At 36.8% G+C, this 21,145-nt stretch overlaps 1 long non-coding RNA gene across 5 annotated transcripts; it reads right to left on the bottom strand.

Moving 5' to 3' along the window:
• Positions 1 to 1,346: 1,346 nt before the first annotated feature.
• Positions 1,347 to 12,807, bottom strand: LOC125690387 (uncharacterized). 5 transcript variants are annotated; one of them, XR_007375651.1, is made up of 3 exons: positions 12,702 to 12,807; positions 9,308 to 9,577; positions 1,347 to 6,420 (listed from the first exon to the last, which is right to left on the bottom strand). It is a non-coding gene; the product is annotated as an uncharacterized LOC125690387 (long non-coding RNA). The 5 variants fall into 5 exon arrangements; XR_007375652.1 differs by having other exon boundaries at positions 9,321 to 9,577; XR_007375653.1 differs by lacking the exon at positions 9,308 to 9,577 and having other exon boundaries at positions 1,347 to 4,981; positions 6,052 to 6,420.
• Between the last annotated feature and the right edge of the window lie 8,338 nt (positions 12,808 to 21,145).

Raw genomic sequence — 21,145 nt, 5'->3', positions numbered from 1 at the left:
TTTACAAATTAATTTTGAATAATATAATTGTGTTGTCTGTGTTATAGCAGTAGCCAGCATAAATTATCATCTAGTTCTCAATAACTTTAGATTCTACAAATTTAGAGTTAAAGCTCTGTCAGGTGAGAAAGAACGTATTAGATAAGTAAGGAAGATAAAGTAAGAAGAACAGAAGGCCTGATCATGAATGGCATTGTGACAGAAGTCCAGTTATTCATTTACTATACATCTGCTCAGAAAACGTTGCATAGGTCTGACAGTCAGCTAATAGGAGGAATATGTTTACTTTGAAAATAGGAAGTGGGAAGGGATTTTAAAGGCATATCTGCACCCTGCAATGCAAAATTAATTAGCCTGTGAAAAGTGTGATTGTAATGAAGTTACTAGGGCTATAGCTAGCTTTTCTCCATAGTATTTAAAGACATTTGAAAGTATTAATAAATCTAAAGAATAGCTAAATCAAGTAGGTTCATTTTGGGTTTTAATTTTATTCATTATTTGATAAGTTTATAGTAGTTTGGTTTAGTAGGCTTTTTTTTTTTTTATAACAATGAAAGCTTTTCTACCTATATTGTTTTCCTTTTAAACAATTGCAAGATTCATTTTAGAAGATCATTAAATTTCTGATTTTTTTCATTCTCTACTTCAGACATGATAGTAGAGATAACTTGCTGTGTATTTGTCTTGTCGCTTTATAATAACTTGATATGTGCAGTACTTACACTGAAAAATCCTTGCTTTAAAAATGTGATTTTTTTTTTCCAATTTGGTCTTAAAAAAAAAAAAAAAAAAAGGATGAAAAATACTCTATCCTAAATATATAACTATTGCAAATTTGTAAGTCTGTGCCTGGATATTATTGTTCTAGAATAAGCATGGCCATAGAAAATTGTGATTACTAATGTACTGGTAAATCATATTATGTAAACAAGTTAATTTGCGTCATTTGCAACTATTGTGCACTACACCAAGAAGGGATAAGCTGGCCTAAGCTACCAGGTTAACTCTCTCTCTGTGAATATAAAAGAAAGCAAAGTAGAAAACAATATAAAAATCATGTTAACATGTTAAAAATCTTATATATATATATATATATATATATATATATATATAAAAATATATATATTTTTATATATATATATAATATATTATATTTTTATATATATATATATAAAATATATAATCTTTTTGCTCTACAAAGAGACAATAAAATTGTAACTTGATTTCATAGTAATTAATTCAATATTCTATATTATATAAATTATTTATACTTCACATAATACATTTATACTATATAATATAAAGTGAAGACTTTTTACTTCGGTAATTGAAATCAAGCACTTCAAGATCCATAGGTTTCTTAACTAAAATGTGCTCAAAACAAGTAATCAAGTAACTTTCTTTCTTTTAGTTGTTCTTAATGTATGTTCCTTTTGATGAATAACAGTATAGAACAATCATGAGATAACAGAGCCAAACACAGTCATTTAAAGTACTACTCTTGGTGAAAAAAAGTCAAACTGAAGAATCTCACAGGTGTTCATCAAGGTGTGGCTGTGGTCTGTCAACTCTTCTCATTTTCTCAAAACTGCAAAGCTTTGTGTGCCTGACAGAAATGTTTGAAAGTGTCAATGGTTTACAGGCTGGTTTGGCCCGGTTCCATGACCAGTGGGGCGGAGGGATTTTGGAAAATCCACGCCTCTGGAAAAAGGGAAACAGGGGACCCCAAAGTAATTAAAAACAGCAGCAACAATCTGAGGAGAAACAAACTAATTTACTAAATATAGTATCGGAACGCAAGATAACACACTATAATGCAATGTAATTAGAATTGCAGCTAATAAATCAAATATAATGAGAAAGAGAATGTCTGAAAGGTGGATAGGCCTCACCAGAATGCTGAGGTGAGATGCGCAGTCCAGTTGAGCAGCAGGGAGACAGGAGGAGAGCCAACAAAGAAGAGCACATCAGGTGACCTTGCCATAGCTCCTCTCTGACAGCAAAACTCCCTGGGGAATGTAGTTCTTCTCTTCCGGACAGGTACCAGGAACTTGAGCATTATCAGTTAAACTCCCAGTGCACTGCATGATGTTATGATGTGGAATACCGATAACCAACAGTCATAAAATCAAGACAGAAAGCTAGTTTGCAACAGGATTTACTAAACACTAACTTAAAAAATGCAAGTTGTACTAAGAAGCAGAAGCACTGAAGTGAGCTGTGTACCATTTTGAAGCTGTTTGTATTCTAGTGGTGCATATTAGCAGACCTAGAACTTCTTGTGTAAGAGAAATGACTTGGGCCTCAGAATCATTTTTCCTTGTTGATCTTGCTATGAACATTTTCATTCCTAAGTAGGATTTGCTCTGTTAGTCTTAAATGATGAGTAAAGAAGGAGTGGGAGCTTTGGAACTAAACCATTTGGCGCTGGAGCTATATGAGCATTGCTTAATGTGTGGATTGAGGACATGAGACAATTACAGAGTAATAGACATTACAGATGGAAAAAGACCTGTTAGGTCATCCAGTCTGTCTCTTTACCAATTCAGGACTATTCCCTATAGAACATTTCCAACAATTTGTCTAGATTGGTTTTAAATATCCCAAATGATGGAGATTCCACTACTTCCCTTGAGATGCTTTTGTACTGCTTTGCAGATCTCACTGCCAAGTAGTTTTTCACAATGCTTAGCTGCAGATTTTTTCAGTACTTACTTTTTTATAACTCTATGTATTTTGTCTTTTCTAAACAATTCTTTAATAATTCAGAATATTAGTCATATAGATATTAAAATTTTATTTCTATCTCAGTGACTGTGTTTCCTCTTAATCCTCTACAGTGAAATTGTGCATTTTTAATTTTCAGAAGGTTTTTTTTTACATGTCAACTTTGCCAGCTCTCTAATTATTTTCATTGGCCTTCTCAGTACACTTACTCTATCATGGTGCATATGAACCCCTCTTCATAGTGACCCTCTTACCATTTCCTCATGGACAAATGCTAGGAAATACTCTGGATATGTTGATATAAATCACTCTGAATAAGATTTCCATATACAAATTCTAAGATAGGTAATTGTGCATCAAGGGAAGAAGGAATATTCACAGTTCAACTAAAGAGTGTTCATGTATGTACATTATTGGTGCTCCTTTGGGACAGTATATTAGCAATGTAGCAGTAAGACCTGAATGCCTAAATGAGTTTTTGCTGAACATTTCCAGGTATAAACTTTACACTTGCCTAGAACAGGTGTAGGTTACCACTGTTACAGACATTTACAAACTAATGTTGTGATGCTTTTTGGGAATTAGTGTTTCCTGATGATTGGTTCCTTTCCTACAAGGTTTTGTGAGGTTGATGGCTTGTGTAGTAAGGGAGAGTAGCTGTGTTTTGTATTTATACTTACTACAGACACTATTTCTCACATGCATTTGTTACTTGAATGTGTGATTAATTCATTATACTCAATCAGCAGTTTGACCAGTGTCTTGCTTCAATTTATAGGAGGGAGAGGAGGTTGTTTTTAATATATTTATACCTGGCATGAGATTAAGAAACAATGCTTCAAATGTTGGTCCGACCAGTTTATCATAAATCCTAATCAGGGAGATGGGGAAGGGAAGGACGGTGACTATTACGAATTAGGGTGATGGGGAAGGGAAGGAGGGTGATAGAAAAGATAGGAAAGAAGCAAGAGTCACATAAAGCGGGGATAGTCACCACCAGGATCCAGCAGCAGTCCCGCTGCACGACGCTTCGAAGGTCCGAGGCAGAAGCAGCAGGGGGAGAGCAGCAGCGTGGCTGGCCTTGAGCAGCAAGCAGGTAGCAGGTAGCAGAGCCAATCCGGGAGGAAGCAGCAGGACTCAGGTAGCAGGCCCAGGAGAGTCTGTCAGCATGCAGGAATTCTGTAGTGAGGAATCTGATGGCAGACACCTTTGTTCTTCTTTAGCATCATGGTGGAGCACAGAGCAGGTCCAGGAGGGAGAGAGGCAGGTCGTGAGGCTTCTCATGTCAGAAACCTCCTCTTCTTCATGAGGAATCTGTTGCCCATACACCTCATGGCTGTAGGTCCCCTTTTTATCCTTCTTCTGCCATCGTGGCATTCCTGGACACTTGGGTAAGAGTCATGTGCAGCACCTCCTGAGATGGCCATCTTCCATGAGATAAGTCCACACAAAAGACTGCTTCCTGGCCACTAATCTGTGGTTTATATCTCTCTCGTTGCCCCTGGCCTTGTCCATCTGTGTACTTCAAAGGATTTCACAACCCTTGCCCAGGACTTGCTTGGACTTGTCCATCTGTGTCCCCAACAAGCTCTGAGACAATGATGTAAAAGAATAATCTCTTACAACCAGTTATATGGCTCTTGAAATACTGTTGACCATTTTGTGACATCAAGAATTGTGTAGATGCTTTGGTGCAAAGTGTCAGTAGAGAGTGGTGTTCTGACCAATTTGAAAAGATTTACTAAGTCTTTTCTTACAAATGAAATAAAGTGACACTTCTCAGTGGCAGAAGAAGTCACTGGTGAGTCGAAGAAGGCAAGCATCACTCCCATTTTCTGGAGTGGGAAAAAGGAAGACCCAGGGAACTACAGGCTGGTGAGCCTCAGATCTGTGCCTATGAAGATCATGGAGCAGAATCTTCTGGAAGCTATTTTAAGGCACATGTGAGATGAGGAGATGGTCTGAGACAGCCAGCACAGCTTCACCAAGGGCAGATCATGTCTGATCAATCTAATGGCTTCCTCTGATGGAGTGACAGCATCAGTAGACAAAGGGAGGGCAACTGATGTCACCTACCTTAACTTCTGTATGGTCTTTGACATGTTCTCATGCCACATCCATATCTCTAAATTGGAGAGATACGGACAATTCAGAGGATAAGGAAATTGGTTGGATGGTTGCAGCCAGAGGGTTATGGTCAATGATTTTGTGTCCTGATGGAGTCTTGGAACTGGTACTCTTCAACATCAACAACCTGGAGAATGGGAATGAGTCTACCCTGAGTAGGTTTGCTGATGACATGATGAGTGGTACAGTTGACACAAGAGAAGGCAGGGATGCCACCCAGAGGGACTTGGACAGGTTTAAAAAGTGGGAGCATGTGAACCTAATAAGTTTTGACAATTCCAATTGTGTTGTCCAATTAGGACAATCCCAGATATGTGTACAAAGTGAGAGAAGAACTCACTGAGAGCAGCCCTGCAGAAGCGGACTTGAAGGTCCCAATGAACTAAAGCTGGACATGAGCCAGCAGTGTGCGCTTGCAGTCTTGAAGGTCATCTGTGTCTTGGACTACATCAAAAGACTGGTGGCCAAGAGGGCAAGGGAGGTGATTGTATCCCTCTACTCTGCCTTCATGAGTCCCCATGTGAAATACTGTGCCCAAGTCTGGGGCACCCGGTGTGCAAATGATGGAGCTGTTAGAGCAGGTCCAGAGGAGGGCCACAAAGATGTTCAAATTTCTGGGGCATCTCTCTTATTAAGAAATGTTGAGGAAGCTGGACTTGTTTAGCTTGGAAAAAAAGAAGACTTCAGAGAGACCTGATTGTGGCCTTTTCAGTACTTCAGGTGAGTTTATAAACAGGAAGGAGACTGACCTTTTACATGTTCTGGCAGTGATAGGACAAGGAGAAATGACATTAAACTAAAAGAGGGAAGATTTAGGTTAGATGTTAGGAAGAAGTGTTTTCCTCAAAGGATGGTGATGCACTGGAACACGTAGCCCAGAGAAGCTGTAGATGCTTCATCACTGACGACATTCAAGGCCACATTAGATTGGGCCCTGGGCAGCCTGATCTAGTGGTTTAATACATATTGTTCTGTGCTCACATGGCATTATAGGATTGTTGAATCATAGAGTAGCCCAAGTTGGAAGCAACCCACAAGAATCATCAAGTTCAAAGTAGATTCCTTAAGTATCTAAAAAATCATATCTAAAATCCAATAAAAGGAGTATTGTGATTTGTGAACAGCACTAGTGTGCGTTGTACAATCCCATAAGCAATAGCCATTGTGCTACCTTAACCCTCTTTTATGCAACCTTACCTAAAAAATATACGGAAAATTAATCCAGCATTCACGTCATTTAGTGAACTTCCACATCCAATCCAACTCATCACTGGAGATATAAAATGTTTGTTTTTTTTTTATTATTTAAATGCAGATGACCTAGAATGCATTTGTGTTCTTTGAGTTCTGTGTTCAGGAGCTGTCAAGTCTAGGTGGTGACAGGATACTGGGCAGGATACTGGATAGTGGTAGATATGTGGATGGAGATAATAAGTATGATACCTGCTAGAAATCATATGTCTTCAATGCAGCAGACGTATATTTCTCATGTACAATCTGCATAGTTTTTTCAACTCTATTTGTAGCCACTGACCTGGGAACAGGCTCTTTACTGCTGTCTCCTCCCTGCAAAACAAAAAATAAATTTATCCATATTTATGTAGAAAAAATGTGAATTAATTGCTATGAAGTATATGTAATAATAGTAGTTAGGCCTCCATTTTCTGATCACACAGATCAGATTGTGCTCTGTTCATGAGTTTGCAGCTGCTCATCCTGTTGTCCAAAGAATAAGACTAAAATTGTTGGAATTCTAACCAACTCAACGTGGGTCTTTTTTTTCTGCTGAAAACTAATCAGTTTGAATAGCTTTGTTCATATGTGCAAATAGGAGGAGCCTAGCAGAGCTCAAAAATACTGACAGTAGGCAATACTGTGTATCTGCAACATCAACCAGAAGCCATTTTGGACTGCATCAGGGAGATTTCCAGTCATTCCTGGGTAGTTCATGCATTAGCTATCACAGTGGTTCTGTGAAGTGTATTTGGTGAAGGTAAAGCCACTAGCTCACTCAGCCTAAGCACAGGGAAAAAAACTAAGGCCTTTCCTGATGTATCCTTATGTATGTATCCTTAAATATTCCTAATTTATGGCCAAGAATACCCCTTGAAAATGTGATCTGTTATTATACTTCTATCACCTTTTCAGGATCAGTTTCACATCTGTTGCAAATAAATGTACATGTTCCTTTTTTTTTTCTTCCTTTTTTTTTTTTTTTTTTTTTTTTTTTTTGTTTTCCCCAGTGCCTTGAAGTTTCAGAAACTGAGACTGGGTACACATTTTCTCACAGAAAGAGTCGTCTTTTATCCCCTTTCTCTGCTGAATGCATCTGTGGTTCCAAATCAGAACAGGCAGCATCTGAGATTCTTGCCTGAATAGAGAAGACATTGTCTTACTTGTGTCTGCCAGGCCATTCTAATCCATAGTCTGCCTGAAAAATGGATCCTATAGGACAAAAAGCAAGTTTGAAGGTCCTCAGTAACTGCAATCCAGTACTCTGGGTACATTTAGCTGTAAATGGAATTTCTCTTGCATGCTGACACTGAAAACTGTGTACTGACCCAGGAAATAAATTTTTATGTACATGTTCTCCTTCTATGACCTTGTTACTTTTAGTTCCTTAGCAGATGGCTGTAATTGGACATTAGTGTTCTGTAACAGTGCATTGTACCATTCATTTCTGAATGGAAGCTGCAGCTGCTTCAGTGATGCTTTCTTATCTACTTTGTCTTCAAAAAAACATGGTTCTGGTTTATCTTGTTGAATTGTACAATCTTCTGTAAGTACATCCAGTTATTCATAAATATGCAAATAATTCCAAACCAAGTGTTCATGTTGTATTATTAATTTTTATTTCTGATGCAGACGTGACCGATATGATTTTACCTAGCTATCTGATCTCAAACCAATCTACAAGTGGAAAGTTAAAGTTTTATGTGTTATCTGAGACAGATCTACTTCCTGATTGATCATATGTGCCAAAAATATACTAATGGATCCATAAAAGAAGAAAAAGAAAGAGGAAGAAATCCATGTCAACTAGGTCTTGTTTGAAAGAGAAAAATCTTAAAATTCTAAAGTGCAGAGGTGTAACAAGAGAAAGTGAAGTGATTTATGACCAGTGGTTCCTATGAACAAGAGTGACACATTCCTTGTTTTGTACTACAGGCTTGAAAAAGAATTCTAAGGTGCAACATTTATGTCTGCCAGTCCTGCTTTGAACTGTTGCAATTTTTCTTTGCAATATTATCTTTTCCTGTTCTGACTCACTGTCTTCTTGAATCCACTGTGCATCCATTTAAGTGAGCTACAGGCTGCCTGTTTCAGGTATTAGGCAGTTTTCTTTCTGCAAAAACCTGTCTATAAAGTTCTTATGCAAGGGGGCACAACTATTAATCTTCACTGCACTTACAGTCCTTAATTACACTTGAGTGCAATTCTGTCTTGAAATTCTGTGTCACAATGAACCTGATTTGTGGTCTTGCACAAACTACAATTCTTTATGATGGTCTTTCTGTGTCCTATTTAAGGACAAAGTTCCATCCCTTTCCAATTTAACACTGTCATTTAAGAATGGAATACTAATGTCCAGTTCAAAATATGCATCACATGCTTGGTCTATTTTTTTTTCTTCAGCTGTAGGAGAAGGCCTGTCACAAATTTCAGGAACACATTCTGTGATAATAAACAGTTTAAGAGTGTAGTTTCGTAGTTTGCTTAAAGTGCTCCTTGCAGTCTTTTTTTTAGTAACACGGAGAAGCTTGCTCATCTGTCTAAAAGTCCAGAAAAAAAGTGATTAAAAATCCTTCATGTGGACACTTTAGTAGAGTTGCTGTAGTTCAGGAACTTTCTGGAACACCTTCTGGAGCATATCAATTGCATTTTTTAAGGCAGCAAATCTTATGTCAGTTTAATGTAACCATACATATATTCCCTATCTGTCCCTTCTTAACAAACTTCAGCCTTTTTGATTTTGTGAAAACTATTCAATTAGCTGCTACTTGCAATAGCTGCCTTCAGATCCAAATTATTATATTCAATTAGCCTAACGTTTTGTTTTTGCAGTTCCTCTGTGTTCCATCTTAAACATCAGATGTAAACAATGAGTATTTCCTATGTGTAATTACATGGCAAATAAAACAGATTAGTATGTGTACTTCTTCTGCCTCTCAAATATATTGAGATTTATGAAAGCATATGCGTTTGCTTTATACAATATCATCTGAAATGTTGGTGAACAGTGGACTGAATGCCCTTGAGTATGCACATTAGCAAATACAATGCTTTTAGAAACAGTGGTTGTTGGAGGTTTTAAGGGGATTCCTGCACATGATCAAATCAAAAAACCTCTTCTATGAAAAACACCATCTCCCTTGTTATTTCTGCTGTACAGAGCTTGTAGGTAGGAGACCTACTCATTGTTACTCATAGCAAAAAACACTGCCCCACATACTTTTCTCTCATACCAGGAGATGAAAGGCTGCTGTGTGCAAAGGATGTCCTTTTTTCCTTCCCATCTGACTGGCTTTAGCAAGATGGCCTGTATTAGAAGCTGTTTGTTTTGATCTTCTGTGGAAACAGTGAAAGAAGATTCTACAGACGATTAGTCTTTTAGTCCAACCAGGCTGATCTTCCTTATTAGGGAACTCCTTTCAAGTTTAAGAATGCCTCAAATGCTGTCACCAATGGAAGACTGTTGCAGCGCATCCTCTTATGCTCTGTCCTAGAAACAAAATTGTACTGTCTACATTTTGTTCTTCTCAAAAAATAAAACCTGCACTCTGTTATCAACACCAACTTGACAGCTTTCCTGGCTCACCACACAGCTTCCCAAGTATCTTGCCCAAAATTTTCAAATTTTCTCTGTGTCTACAAGTAGATAAAGCATTGTCCAAAGCAGTGAAGGTACTCCAGGTACATTTCAAGTGCTTTCTGGATCCTCTACAAATTTTGTTGTTGGCTAATAGAATTATAGAATTGCTTAGATTGGAAAAGGCCTTCAAGATCATCAAATCTAACCATTAACTTACCTGACCTACCAAGTCCTGCCACTAAACTTTGTATCTTAGTGGATGCACAACTCTTAAATAGTTCCAGGAACAACAGCTCTGCCGCCTCCCTGGGCAGCCTGTTCACTTTACCACCTTCTCTTTGAAGTTCTTCCCAATATCCAGTCTAAGCCTCCCCGAGCACAATTTGAGATCATTTCTTTGTGTTGCTTGTCACCTGAGAAGAGACACTGATGTTCTCCTTGTTGCAAGCTGCTGGTTTCAGGTCTCTATTAAGCCTTCTCCAGACTAACCAACGCCAGTTCCCTCAGCCAGTCCTCCTAATACTTGTTTTCCACTCCTTTCACCAGCTATATTGCTCTTTTCTGCACATGCTCAAGCAAGTCAGTATTCTTTTTATAGTCAGGAACCCAAAATGGAACACAGGTGTGATTTTAACAGTGCCGTGTGCAATTGGTTTGGTAGTCCTGCTGGTCACACTATTTCTGATACAGAAGTGTACTCAATACATCCCACACCCTCTGGTTATTGTTCATCTTTGTACCTTTTCTTCTTCAAGCTGAAGACAAAAGTGGAAATAACTCAATAAAGTATACGTCTCTATTCCATTTCCATCTCACTTTTTTTTTTACTTTTTTCTTTTTTTCCCATCCACTTCTGTTTAACAGGAAAGTGACACAGTTTGACATGAATGTATGTGAAGAAGCCTGGCATCCACACATCAGTTAGTAGTGCTTTGTAGACCTTACCCTGGACTTTTAAGTGTAGTTTTAAGAAGTCTGATCTTCCCTCTCCATCCTCACAGACTATATATGGAAAAAAATCTCTGTCTTAGGTATTCTTTATATAACGACTAGTCTCTTATTTAAGAAATAAGAAATGGACTAAAAAGAGAGAGTTTTCTTACATATATTCCACTGAAAGATCATCCTTTGCATCCAACTCAATTCTTTTTTTCACCCAAGAGAATTTTCTCACCCATTTTTTTCTTGTTTACATCACTCGTGGCTGATTTTTGTAAATCTTGTTATCTTCTTTCCGATATGGAATTTCATGAATCTAAGTACATGAAAATGAAACTAGAATTTCTTTTGTTTATAATGACTCCTAGAACTTTCAATAATGTTGGCTTAGGATAAATAACCATGTATGGCTTAGAAAATTATTAATATACAATGCTTTGACAGATTTTACTTCCTGTTAGTAAAATTGTTGATGACTGGTAGTTTCTGTAAAGGTTAAAATACTTAATTTCCTATTTTTGTTGTGTAAGGAATGTGTAAGGAGTATGTCTCTACAAGTTTCAGTTTCTGCTGAGGTTTTTAGTTTTTATTTTTTGGTGGTTTTTTTTTTTAAATAAAATATACATTCTTTGTGGGTGTACTTTACTATTGAGAGGTAAAAACCAGAAATAATAATTTGACCTTTCACTGTTGAAAGCATAAATATTTATCGCTCTCTTTAGTTGTGTTTACTGGATTTGAAAAAGATTAGATGAATAGTAATATTGAACACTAATAGTACGTGGCCTTGTGACCTGTGGTGAACTGTAATTGTTCTTAGTTAAAACTCTTCCATATTGTTTTTAGAGATTTCCAGTATAAACACAGATAGGTTAAGGTGCACCAGCATTTGGAAGCCTACCATCTGGGAAAGATGGCATGCTTTGAAGAGAGTGCTCTTGGAGTGACAGGAAGCACTAAATTTCATAGACATGAGAAATGATAGTGTTAATGAGCTTCTCTCTTCAGTAGTACCGAATTATTTACCTCTTCCTCCCCTCCCCCCCCCCCCCCCCCCAAAAAAAAAAAAAAAAGATCAGCAGCATGGAATATCTCTTCTTAGTAATAACAAACAATAAATTATTTATACAGGTTATCAAGTAATTCATAGTTCTGAGTCAGGTGTCTGTTGTACAGCTATTGCTTGAATATAAAACCAAAAAATGATTCTTAGCTAGAAGTGCTCAAAAAAGTTGAGAATAAATAAAGTTTGCCCTTTGGTTATTACCTTTCTGAGCCACAATGGGAGAAACTATGGAGGGGAAATGGAAAGGGCTAGCTGTTACCACTGGTGTTATTCATCAGTTGCTCAAATTTCATATGTTGTTAAGAAAGATGTCAACCAAAACCTATCTATGAGCTGAATGAATTACTTTGTGGAAGACAGTCTGCTCTTACCTATTTCTTTGTTCTTTACTCCTCAGTTATGGGAAAGGATTAGATATTTACTGTGCACACAGTGCAGTTGGACTTTATAAATCAAATGTTGTCAGGACTTTGAATTTGCTGTGCATTTGCAGACTGACTGCTGTGTGCATATTTGTGTTGAAATGCAGGCAGTGAGACTCAAACCTGGGGGAAGGTAGGATGTCAACTGAATTCAGACTTGTCACTTAAATCTTGTTCTATGAGTCTATTACTTTTCAATACACTCAACTCATTAAATAAAAAAATTTCTGCTCATGACTGACCCGCTCTTAGAGGCTTCTCCTCAGTCCCACATATTTATTCTTCTGCAGGTGTTTGGCTGCCTCTAGCAGTACAGCTATAAGTTAAAATAAGTCCTGAGCTCCTCCTCTTTGAGCCTAAAATTTGTAAAGAGCACCCAACTTCACTATCTCTCTATACATATAAGCACAAATGGCTTTGAAACATTCATTTACGCTTGGTTTACTGCAGTTACTAGCACAATATTAAAATACACATGTTCTACTCACAGGAGCTGCCTGCAGTTTAAGTATAAAGCACTCCTCAAAGACAAGTTAAAAAAAAAGAAAAAAAAAGAAAAAAAAGAAAAAAAAAAGAAAAACTTAGGAATAATGAAAAATTACTTTACCTATTATGAGTGCCCCATAGTCCATCTACTTTTTCTTTTTTTTCTTTTTTTTTTTTTTTCTCATGTAGTGATCTGCTTTCCAGATGGCCCTTTCGCATGTGCAGGTGTGCAGCTGCTGAGTTCAAAGTACTGAGCAATTGGCTCATGGCTACTACTTGTTTAACCCTTGACTCTCCCTGATTGGATGTGAATTTACTTTGAACTGGAATTGAACTGGATTTTTTTTAAAATGTTTTCTTCAGAGGAAAAAAAGAAATATTCCACTAGAAGTCTGTTAATTTGTGTAACATTTTTAATCTATTGGGAACTGAGCTGTTTTAATGCTATCAATCAAAACATGTAAAGTTACACTAAGCCACTTTACTCAAAATTAGAAGGTATAACTAATTCCAGAAATGTTTTTTCTTATTACAGATGCAGGAAAAAACTGGCTTGGGGATAGCACAGAGCACTCCAGTGCGCAGTCCTTTTTTCCTTTGTATCCCTTCTCCCTTCAGTTTATGCATTAATATTTTTTCACAAGAAAACTGAAGCAAAGAGAAAAGATCCCAAATCATTTGAGATAATCTTCCTTCATGAGAAATATCCAGTTTACTACCACTATAGATATGCATTCACACATCTTGGAAGTCATAAGGAACAATTTTTGTAAAATCAGATACCTGAGGTATGGACAAAGTAATGTAACTAAATGTGTAGACAGGTGCTTACTTACAGAACCAATACCATGCTTTTAGAGATTTATTACCCTACAGCTGTTCATTACACTGAAAGAGGATAAATGGATTAATATGTGAGTGCTCCAAGTTCATTTCAGCACAGAGTGAAATAAGCTCACATAAATTAGAATAAGTAATATTAAGTAGCTGCTGTTTTTTTTTTCTTTTGTTGTTGGTTTTTTTTTTCCTGTTTTTTTCTTTCTTATCTGAGTGCCCCAAAATTAAACTGTGTTTATGTAGTTACGTTATGTTTATGTATCTTTTTATGTTATGTGTTATGTGTTATGTTTATGTATCTTTTCTTGCTATTTGAAATTTTATTCCTAATGTATTTTATTTAGACTACTTAAATCTTTGCTTAGGAATTAGATGTAAACTATACCAGGAAAAGGAAAACGCAAATTTTGCTGCAAAAAATAGGTAATCAATTTGTGTGTTGTAGATTTGTAGGGACTTGCTTCCATAGATTTTTCTAGATCATGATACAACAGACATATTCTATGATTTAGAATTATGGCTAAGTTTTACTGCCGCTTAGAATTCTGGGTAAGTTTTAGAGCCTGTAGATGAGAAAATGTAAAATACAGAATATGAACATAAGGTGACTAAAGATTTAGTAAAGGAAGACAGTAAGTTATGCTGCAAAGGTAAACTATCAGATTATAAGGATCACTAAGGATGTTTTTTGGTGAATTTTGTTTTTAATAACTGTGTGAATTATTTTTTGTTTTAAAAGGGATTCCTAATATTTTATTTTCTGATAATATGTGCTGGGGAAACTTCCAAGAAAGGACAAAGCTTTGTTAGGTTAAATGTTATACTGTCATCTGAATGTACTGCATATATTCTCCACTAACATGGTGAACATATACTCTTCAAAAATTAAAAAAAAATGAGAAAAGCCTTAAAAATGGACATTTTGTGGACATATTCATAGAACGACAGAATATCCTGACTCGGAAGGGAGAACATCGAGTCAGGTTGGATGGGGCCCTGGGCAGCCTTGTCTAGTATTAAAAGTGAAGGCTGGTGGCCCTGCCTGTGGTAGGGGGTTTGGAGCATGATGATCCTTGAGATTCCTTCCAACACAAGCCATTCTCTGATTCTCTGATTCTCTGATTCAATGAGTCCATCTCCAGCCTCCACACAGCATCACCCGGAATTCAAACCCTGTGTCTAAGAATGTTGTCCCTCTCTTTGACAGGGACGCCCTGAGACCTTCCTTCAGACTTCCCCTGGCTGAAAAAGCTCAGAGACGTCAAAGATTCTTCATACACATTGCCCTCTAGAATCTTCACCATCTTTGTAGCCCTCCTTTGGACACTCTCCAATAGTTTTATGTCCTTTTAGTACTGTGACAACTGAAGCTGCACATAGTGCACTGTGTAGAGCATTATAAGAAGCCATGTTCAGAAGTATAGCAAATTCTGCCAGAAAAATTAAAATACAGTGCAATGCAAAAAGATAATTTATCATAAATAAAACAAAAAAAACCTCCAAGCTAACTCTTGAGCTTGAGCGCTGCTGTATTTCACTGAAGTCACAAAGTGTCTTAGACTATTGTTAATATCCTGACCATAAGACAATTGATGATTGCACAACTGCAGGGTTTGAGTAAAATATTATTAAGTGCCTACTATTTCTAAACGTATTGAATTATTTGAAATATCATATCTGACTATTTAAATTAAGGAATTTTTATAATGCATTAGTCCAGGTGATCCATTATGGGGTAAGCGTATGCAACCTCAAATGTAGCATTTCTTTGCTAATATGCAGAATTTGTGTAATTATTTTAAAAAATATTTATTATTCATTGCTGCAATTGCATTGCATTTTTGGTTTTGTGTACAAATCGTACCCAGGGCTCTGCTACCTGTATTGTAGTTTCAGTACTATCTTATAGGTGAGGTTTAATTTTTTTACCACTTGCAAATATCAACCAGAAAAAAACATTTTTGACACGTCTGCACAAAAAAAAAACCCCAAACTTGTGCACATGTAATGGAAAAATAAATAAGATAAAATAATGCAAAACCTTAGTAAGAGGAATTATAGCACTTGATAAAGTCCTTGGGAATTGCAATAGGTACAAATAAAGCTTCCAGTCTTTGAAAAGATCAATGGCAGGTAGGCAGTCTCCTTTTGGTTATATTTCTTCTATTGTTCTGGTATGGACAATTACCATGTCAAAGGACTTAACCAAGTGCTTTAAAATGTCATTAATTTTCTTAAATGAAATGTATCACAGGAAATAGCTCCAGTGCTTAATTTCAGAAGGTTGGATAATATACTGTGGACCTATCTTGGGACAAGCAGTCCTCTAACATTTTGTTTGCCCTTGAGATTTAGAAGGAATCATATCTATAGTATTCATAATAAGTAGCAATTTAACCAAGTTCAAATTAGATGTGAACAAATGGATTAACAAGCACCTCATTAAAATTTTAATTTCCATTTCATTTATCATTTTAATAGAATCAATTTTGTTTCAGGGTGGGGGAGGATTCATTTCTAAGTCTAACATTAATTTCACTTGTTTTTATCAATAGCTTGGTATATATATATACATATATTTCTGCAAAACGTACTTTGTATGGTTTCCAAGTATCTGATATGCACATAAATGCATAAAGATTAAGGAAAATTCAGAAGAACTCGCTGTACATTTTTTAAAGTACTGAACTTTACAGTACGGTTGTCTCTAGTATTTTCCTCTAAAATGTTGATGTGTGCTTGCTGGTAAAGATTTGAAGAAGAATAAATGAATTTAAAATAAGTCAATATTGAGGAGTTACTTTCAGTGAAATTATTTAAATAGCATTGTAAATATTTCAGAACTAAAATCTGACTTTTGAACTTTACTTTTAGATTTGACCTTCAAAGCAATATTTAAAAGTACTTTGAATCCCTTAGATAGCATATATCATAAATGTGTGCAGAATTTTCGTAATTTAATATTTTTTCTCTCAAATCTATTAGAAAACTCCAACTTAAATATATCTGTTATTGAGAAAGGATTTCACAAAAAAAATGCAATTCATAAATATGTGTTTTAGTAACATTTTTATTTTCAGGGAAAAAAATAAAGGAATATAAGAATTGCATTTTGTGGTGATTTGTCTGTCTTTTGAAGTTCCTATTTCCAGTAGTGATATGTTTCAAGTTTTACATGCTGATTTTTAGTTAAGCTTCTTTTTACAAACATGTTATTCCTGAAAATGTTTCTTTAATGTTGTTTTCCATTTTATACTGACACACATTATACTGATCATTGTCAGACACAAAATCATTATTTAGAGACATTTTTTTGTGTACTGAATGAAATACATATACTATGTACTTTACAATATGAATGTAAAATTGGAAAGTCTTGATTAAATAATATAGAGAGATTCAAAACATCTTTAAACATTGATATGGGAATGGAAGTAGTTTTTACTCTAATGGCAGACCATGTGCAAGAGAGAGAAAAGAGTGGAAATAACATGTCAGACTTGTGAGATTTTTACCACATGTGTTTTAGGCAAGAGAGGCAAAAAATTTAAAAAGAAGCCACATTTAAACCTATCTGAAAAATAATCCAGATCAAAAAAATAAAATGCTTATTTAAGATGGAGAAAAGTGTATTAGACTCCAAGTGCATTGGTGCACATCAAGGCTAAACGCAGTGTTTGTCAGTCTTTTTTTTTTTTCTAAATAAATATTATTAAAATGGAATATTGTACTCAATTTTAGATATTTGTATTTCACTAAATTTATTGCAGCTACTATTATTGTTGATTCTTTATATTTAATCTAATCTGCAGTATCTGTGTGGCACAAAAATCTTACATAGGCGCCAGAGAATAGTAAAGTTGTAGAAACACAGAATCATTTGAACTGGAAGGAACCTTTAAAGGTCATCTGGTCCAGCTCCTCTGCAATGAACAGGTAGGATCAGGTTGCTTGGAGCCCTGTTCAGTTCCAGTGCTTCACTAACTTAATTGGAAAAAAAAACCTTTTCTAAATATCCCCTTTCACTCTGAAACCATTTCCCTTTGTCCTACCACAACAGACCCTGCTCTCCTTTCTCATTAGATGCTGAAAAACAAAACAAACAAACAAACAACTAAACCCCTCTCCAAACAAAAAAAACCCAGAAGTTAGATAACTTTAAAAGTAGCCAATTACATAGCAAAGCACAGATACCAGATTTCATATTTTTCAGTTGAAGTGGTTCTGAGAACACAGAGGAATTTTCTTTATCTTGTTAAGAAAGACTTAATGAAGGAAACTGTTCTAATTTCATATCTGAAAGATTAAAAGAAAGATTAAAGATAAACTTTGTATGAACGTGTATACATGCATATCATCATACTTTGGGGTTGTTGCAGATAGTGGCTGACTACTTTTTTTCTGGAATTACTGTATGAGTGAATTAAAAGAACAAAGATGTGGGAAGTAGTGCTTTGAAGCCTCTGTTGTTCCTCTGCTTCAGCAGCCTAACTTTCTCTTCTACTGGAATTCTACATTTAGGTAGGAGTTTTTGAACTACAGTTTAGCAAGAGAACACAGTACAGTCATTTCTATTTCCTCAAGTTGTCTTTTTGTTCTTGAAAACTTTTTTTCATCTGTGATTATGTCCTGGTATGAATATATTTAATTTTTTATACCTTGTTGTAACCCTAGGTCAACAAATTCATTTGCACCATACAAATGCAGAGTTAATTTATAATAGGTGCCATTTTGTAAATCATACCTAGCTGTACTGCTTTCTTAAGTAATATTTTGACAAGTCCTAATCAAACTTTTCTCTCCAAACTTGTCGGAGACAAAAGAACGTGTCAAGACACTAAAGTGTACTTCAAGTTATTAAGATAAATTAATTCTAATAATCGCTAGAGAGATAAAAGATTGAAGTACAGACTAAGGTTAATAAAGAAGATTTAGAAATTTAATTTTTAAATATATATTTTCTATTCCTGTCAGGATTTACATTTCCCATAATGCCTATTTAGTATGAATTTCAAATGGCAAACTGAATGAATGGCATAACTGAAAACCAGGCAATAAATAGCTGGAAAAACACAAAAAACTTTTTGCTTTATTTCCAGAATCTACAGTTTGCTCCGTAAAGTCACAGCTTATTGAAGAGATGAGTTGGAGAGAAAACATAGAACAATAACAAAAAGACTTTCTGTTAAGCTCACTTTGACAGGTATTTTCAAAGGTGTGGTGTTGTCCTTCTGTCATTAAAAAAAATCACATGATAAAAAAAAAAACAAGCAATCTTGTAAAGAAATACCTGTGTTACAAAAAAGCAGATGCAGTGAGTTAAGTATTTCTGTTCTCAGTCTGTCTGTTCTGTGAAGTACTAACTCACAAGATGATGAAATATTGTCATCAAAGGCGAGTCTCTAACATTGATGGATATTTTTTAACATCCCTGTGACTGAAAGACTCAGAGCACTTTTCTTTTTGTATCTTTTTAGCGTCTTAATCAAAACGTCTAGGGTACACAGCTGAATGCTTACAAAAGTCTAACTAGTCTCTGGAGGCCTATGATGGCTTGCACATTTGTGATGTTATTTGACAGATTATGCATTAGGCGATTTCAAGCATTGTTCAAGTCAATAGACAACCAAAACCCACACTGACAAGGTTTTTTTTTAGTAAAAATTATAGTGAATATATTTCTTCTCAGTTACGTGAAGAAATGAAAAAATTATTTACACACAAATGCTCTTCTGTTGACTGTTATAACTTAAATCTTTAGAGAATGAGATTGATTGCATAGATCAATCAGTTTCAAACTGAGGAATTATCATAGAATGATATATTAGTTCAAGTTAGAGAGGACTTCAAGAGGCCGACACCCTGCTTCAATCAGGACTTCCAAACTTCCAAAGATGGAGTCCACATAGCTGTCTCTGGGCAACTTGCACTAGAACTTAACTGGGACTTTGGGTTAAAAGAAATTTTCTTAGTCACAATTGTATTGGATTTACATGGCAAGATTTTGGTAAGAGGAGCTGCAGGGATGGCCTCTGTGACCAGAACTCAGCCATTGCCCCATGTTAGATCAGAGCCAGCTCCAGGACCCTTTGCTGCCAGAGCTGAGCTGTGGGTGATATTGCACGTGATCTGGGAGAGCAGATTTAAGAGAAAAAATGCTGTACTGAAGCAGCTGGGAGTGGAAGTGGGAAATGTGAGAGAAACATCTCTACAGCCACCAAGGTCAGTGTGGAAGGAGGGCAGGAGGTGCTCCAGGTCCAGAGCAGGAGTTCCTCGCAGCCCAGGAGAGGCCCATGGAGGATCAGGCTGTCTCCTGTAGCCCAGTGCATCACACACAGCAGACATCTATGTTCAGCCATGGAGAGCCCCTGGAGCAGCCCCAGACTAGAGCTGCTGCCTCCGGAGCAGCCTATGGTGGGGCAGGAGGGTTGGGGGAGCTGTGCCCATGGGGATCTGTGTAGAGCACTCCTGAAAGATGGACCCTGTGGTACAGAGTCGTGTTGGAGCAGTGCTTGGAGAGCTGCAGCTGTAGGAAGGCCACGTGGGATCAGTTTGGGAAGGACAGCATCTGTGGGAGAGACCTCATGTGGAGCAGGGGCAGAGCAGCACAAAGTGTTACGAACGGACTGCAGACCCTATTCCCTGTTCCTCTGCGCTGCCTGCAGCAACAAGATAGAAGAGAGTGGATAGAGGGAAGGTGTTTTTTTGGTTTGTTTTTAGTTCTCACTGCTCTAGTCTGTTAGTGATAGGCAGTAAATTATATTAATCTCCTCGTGCTCGATCTGTTTTGCCCTTGAGGTAATTGCTGAGCGATCTCTCTGTGCTTAGCTCAACCTACGAGCTGTTTTTCACTGGATTTGTCTCCTTCACTTTCTTTGAAGGAGTGCTGGATGTCAGCTGTTCATATGGGTTGATACCACCAAAACAATCTTTCTTGTTTCAACTTAAATGTACATTGATGTCACAGGGCATGTGCTGTGACCCCAATTGCCTTATTGGCCCTGTACTAAACTTGGCCCAGTTGATCAGTGGCTTTTTTATAGTGGGGTCAGTGGCAAAATAAGATGGTTTTAGCTGCCTTTACTGCCAGGAGAGGTCTTTCCCAGAAGAGCTGCTTGCCAGGCAGTCTATCCCCAGATGGTAATGATGCAAGGTATTCTTCTTTCTCGAGTGCAGAACTTGGCCTTTGTCCATGTATATGTCACAGTTGTTGTTTGCCCTTGTTTCTTTCATCCTGTGTAGGGCCCTCTTGAGTAGCAGACATGCCCTCAAGCATATCCACCAGTCTCCCCAGTTTGGTGTAATGTGCAAATTTTGTGTGAGTGAATGGCTCTTCTCTGAGCCAAGAGAAGAGGAGCAAATAAGCAATGGCTGCTGTGAAAGCAGTGCCTTCTTTTTTATTATGTTGGCCCACAGTTTCAGAGTTGGATGGTGGTGATATGGCAGTAGACGTTGAACCTTCTCACCAATATTCCATTCCATTTTGTTACTCTGTGACAAAATGGTGTCTGACATGGAAGTGCATATGAAGCAAAGGTGGGTCACTGAATCCCCCCATGGAGAAAAAATTGTACCCACTGACATTCATCAACACTTGTTGAATGTTTATGGAGAGCAAACAGCGAATGTGAGCACAGTGAGGCAGTGAGCGATGCATTTCAGTGGTGGTAACAGCAACAGTGCAGATTTGTCAACGGTTTACAGGCTGGTTTAGTGTGGTTCCGTGAC

The sequence above is a fragment of the Lagopus muta genome, chromosome 3 (assembly GCF_023343835.1).
Source record: "Lagopus muta isolate bLagMut1 chromosome 3, bLagMut1 primary, whole genome shotgun sequence".
NCBI lineage: Eukaryota > Metazoa > Chordata > Aves > Galliformes > Phasianidae > Lagopus > Lagopus muta.
Note: the sequence above shows the minus strand (reverse complement) of the source record. Positions and strands in the feature narration are given on the sequence as shown.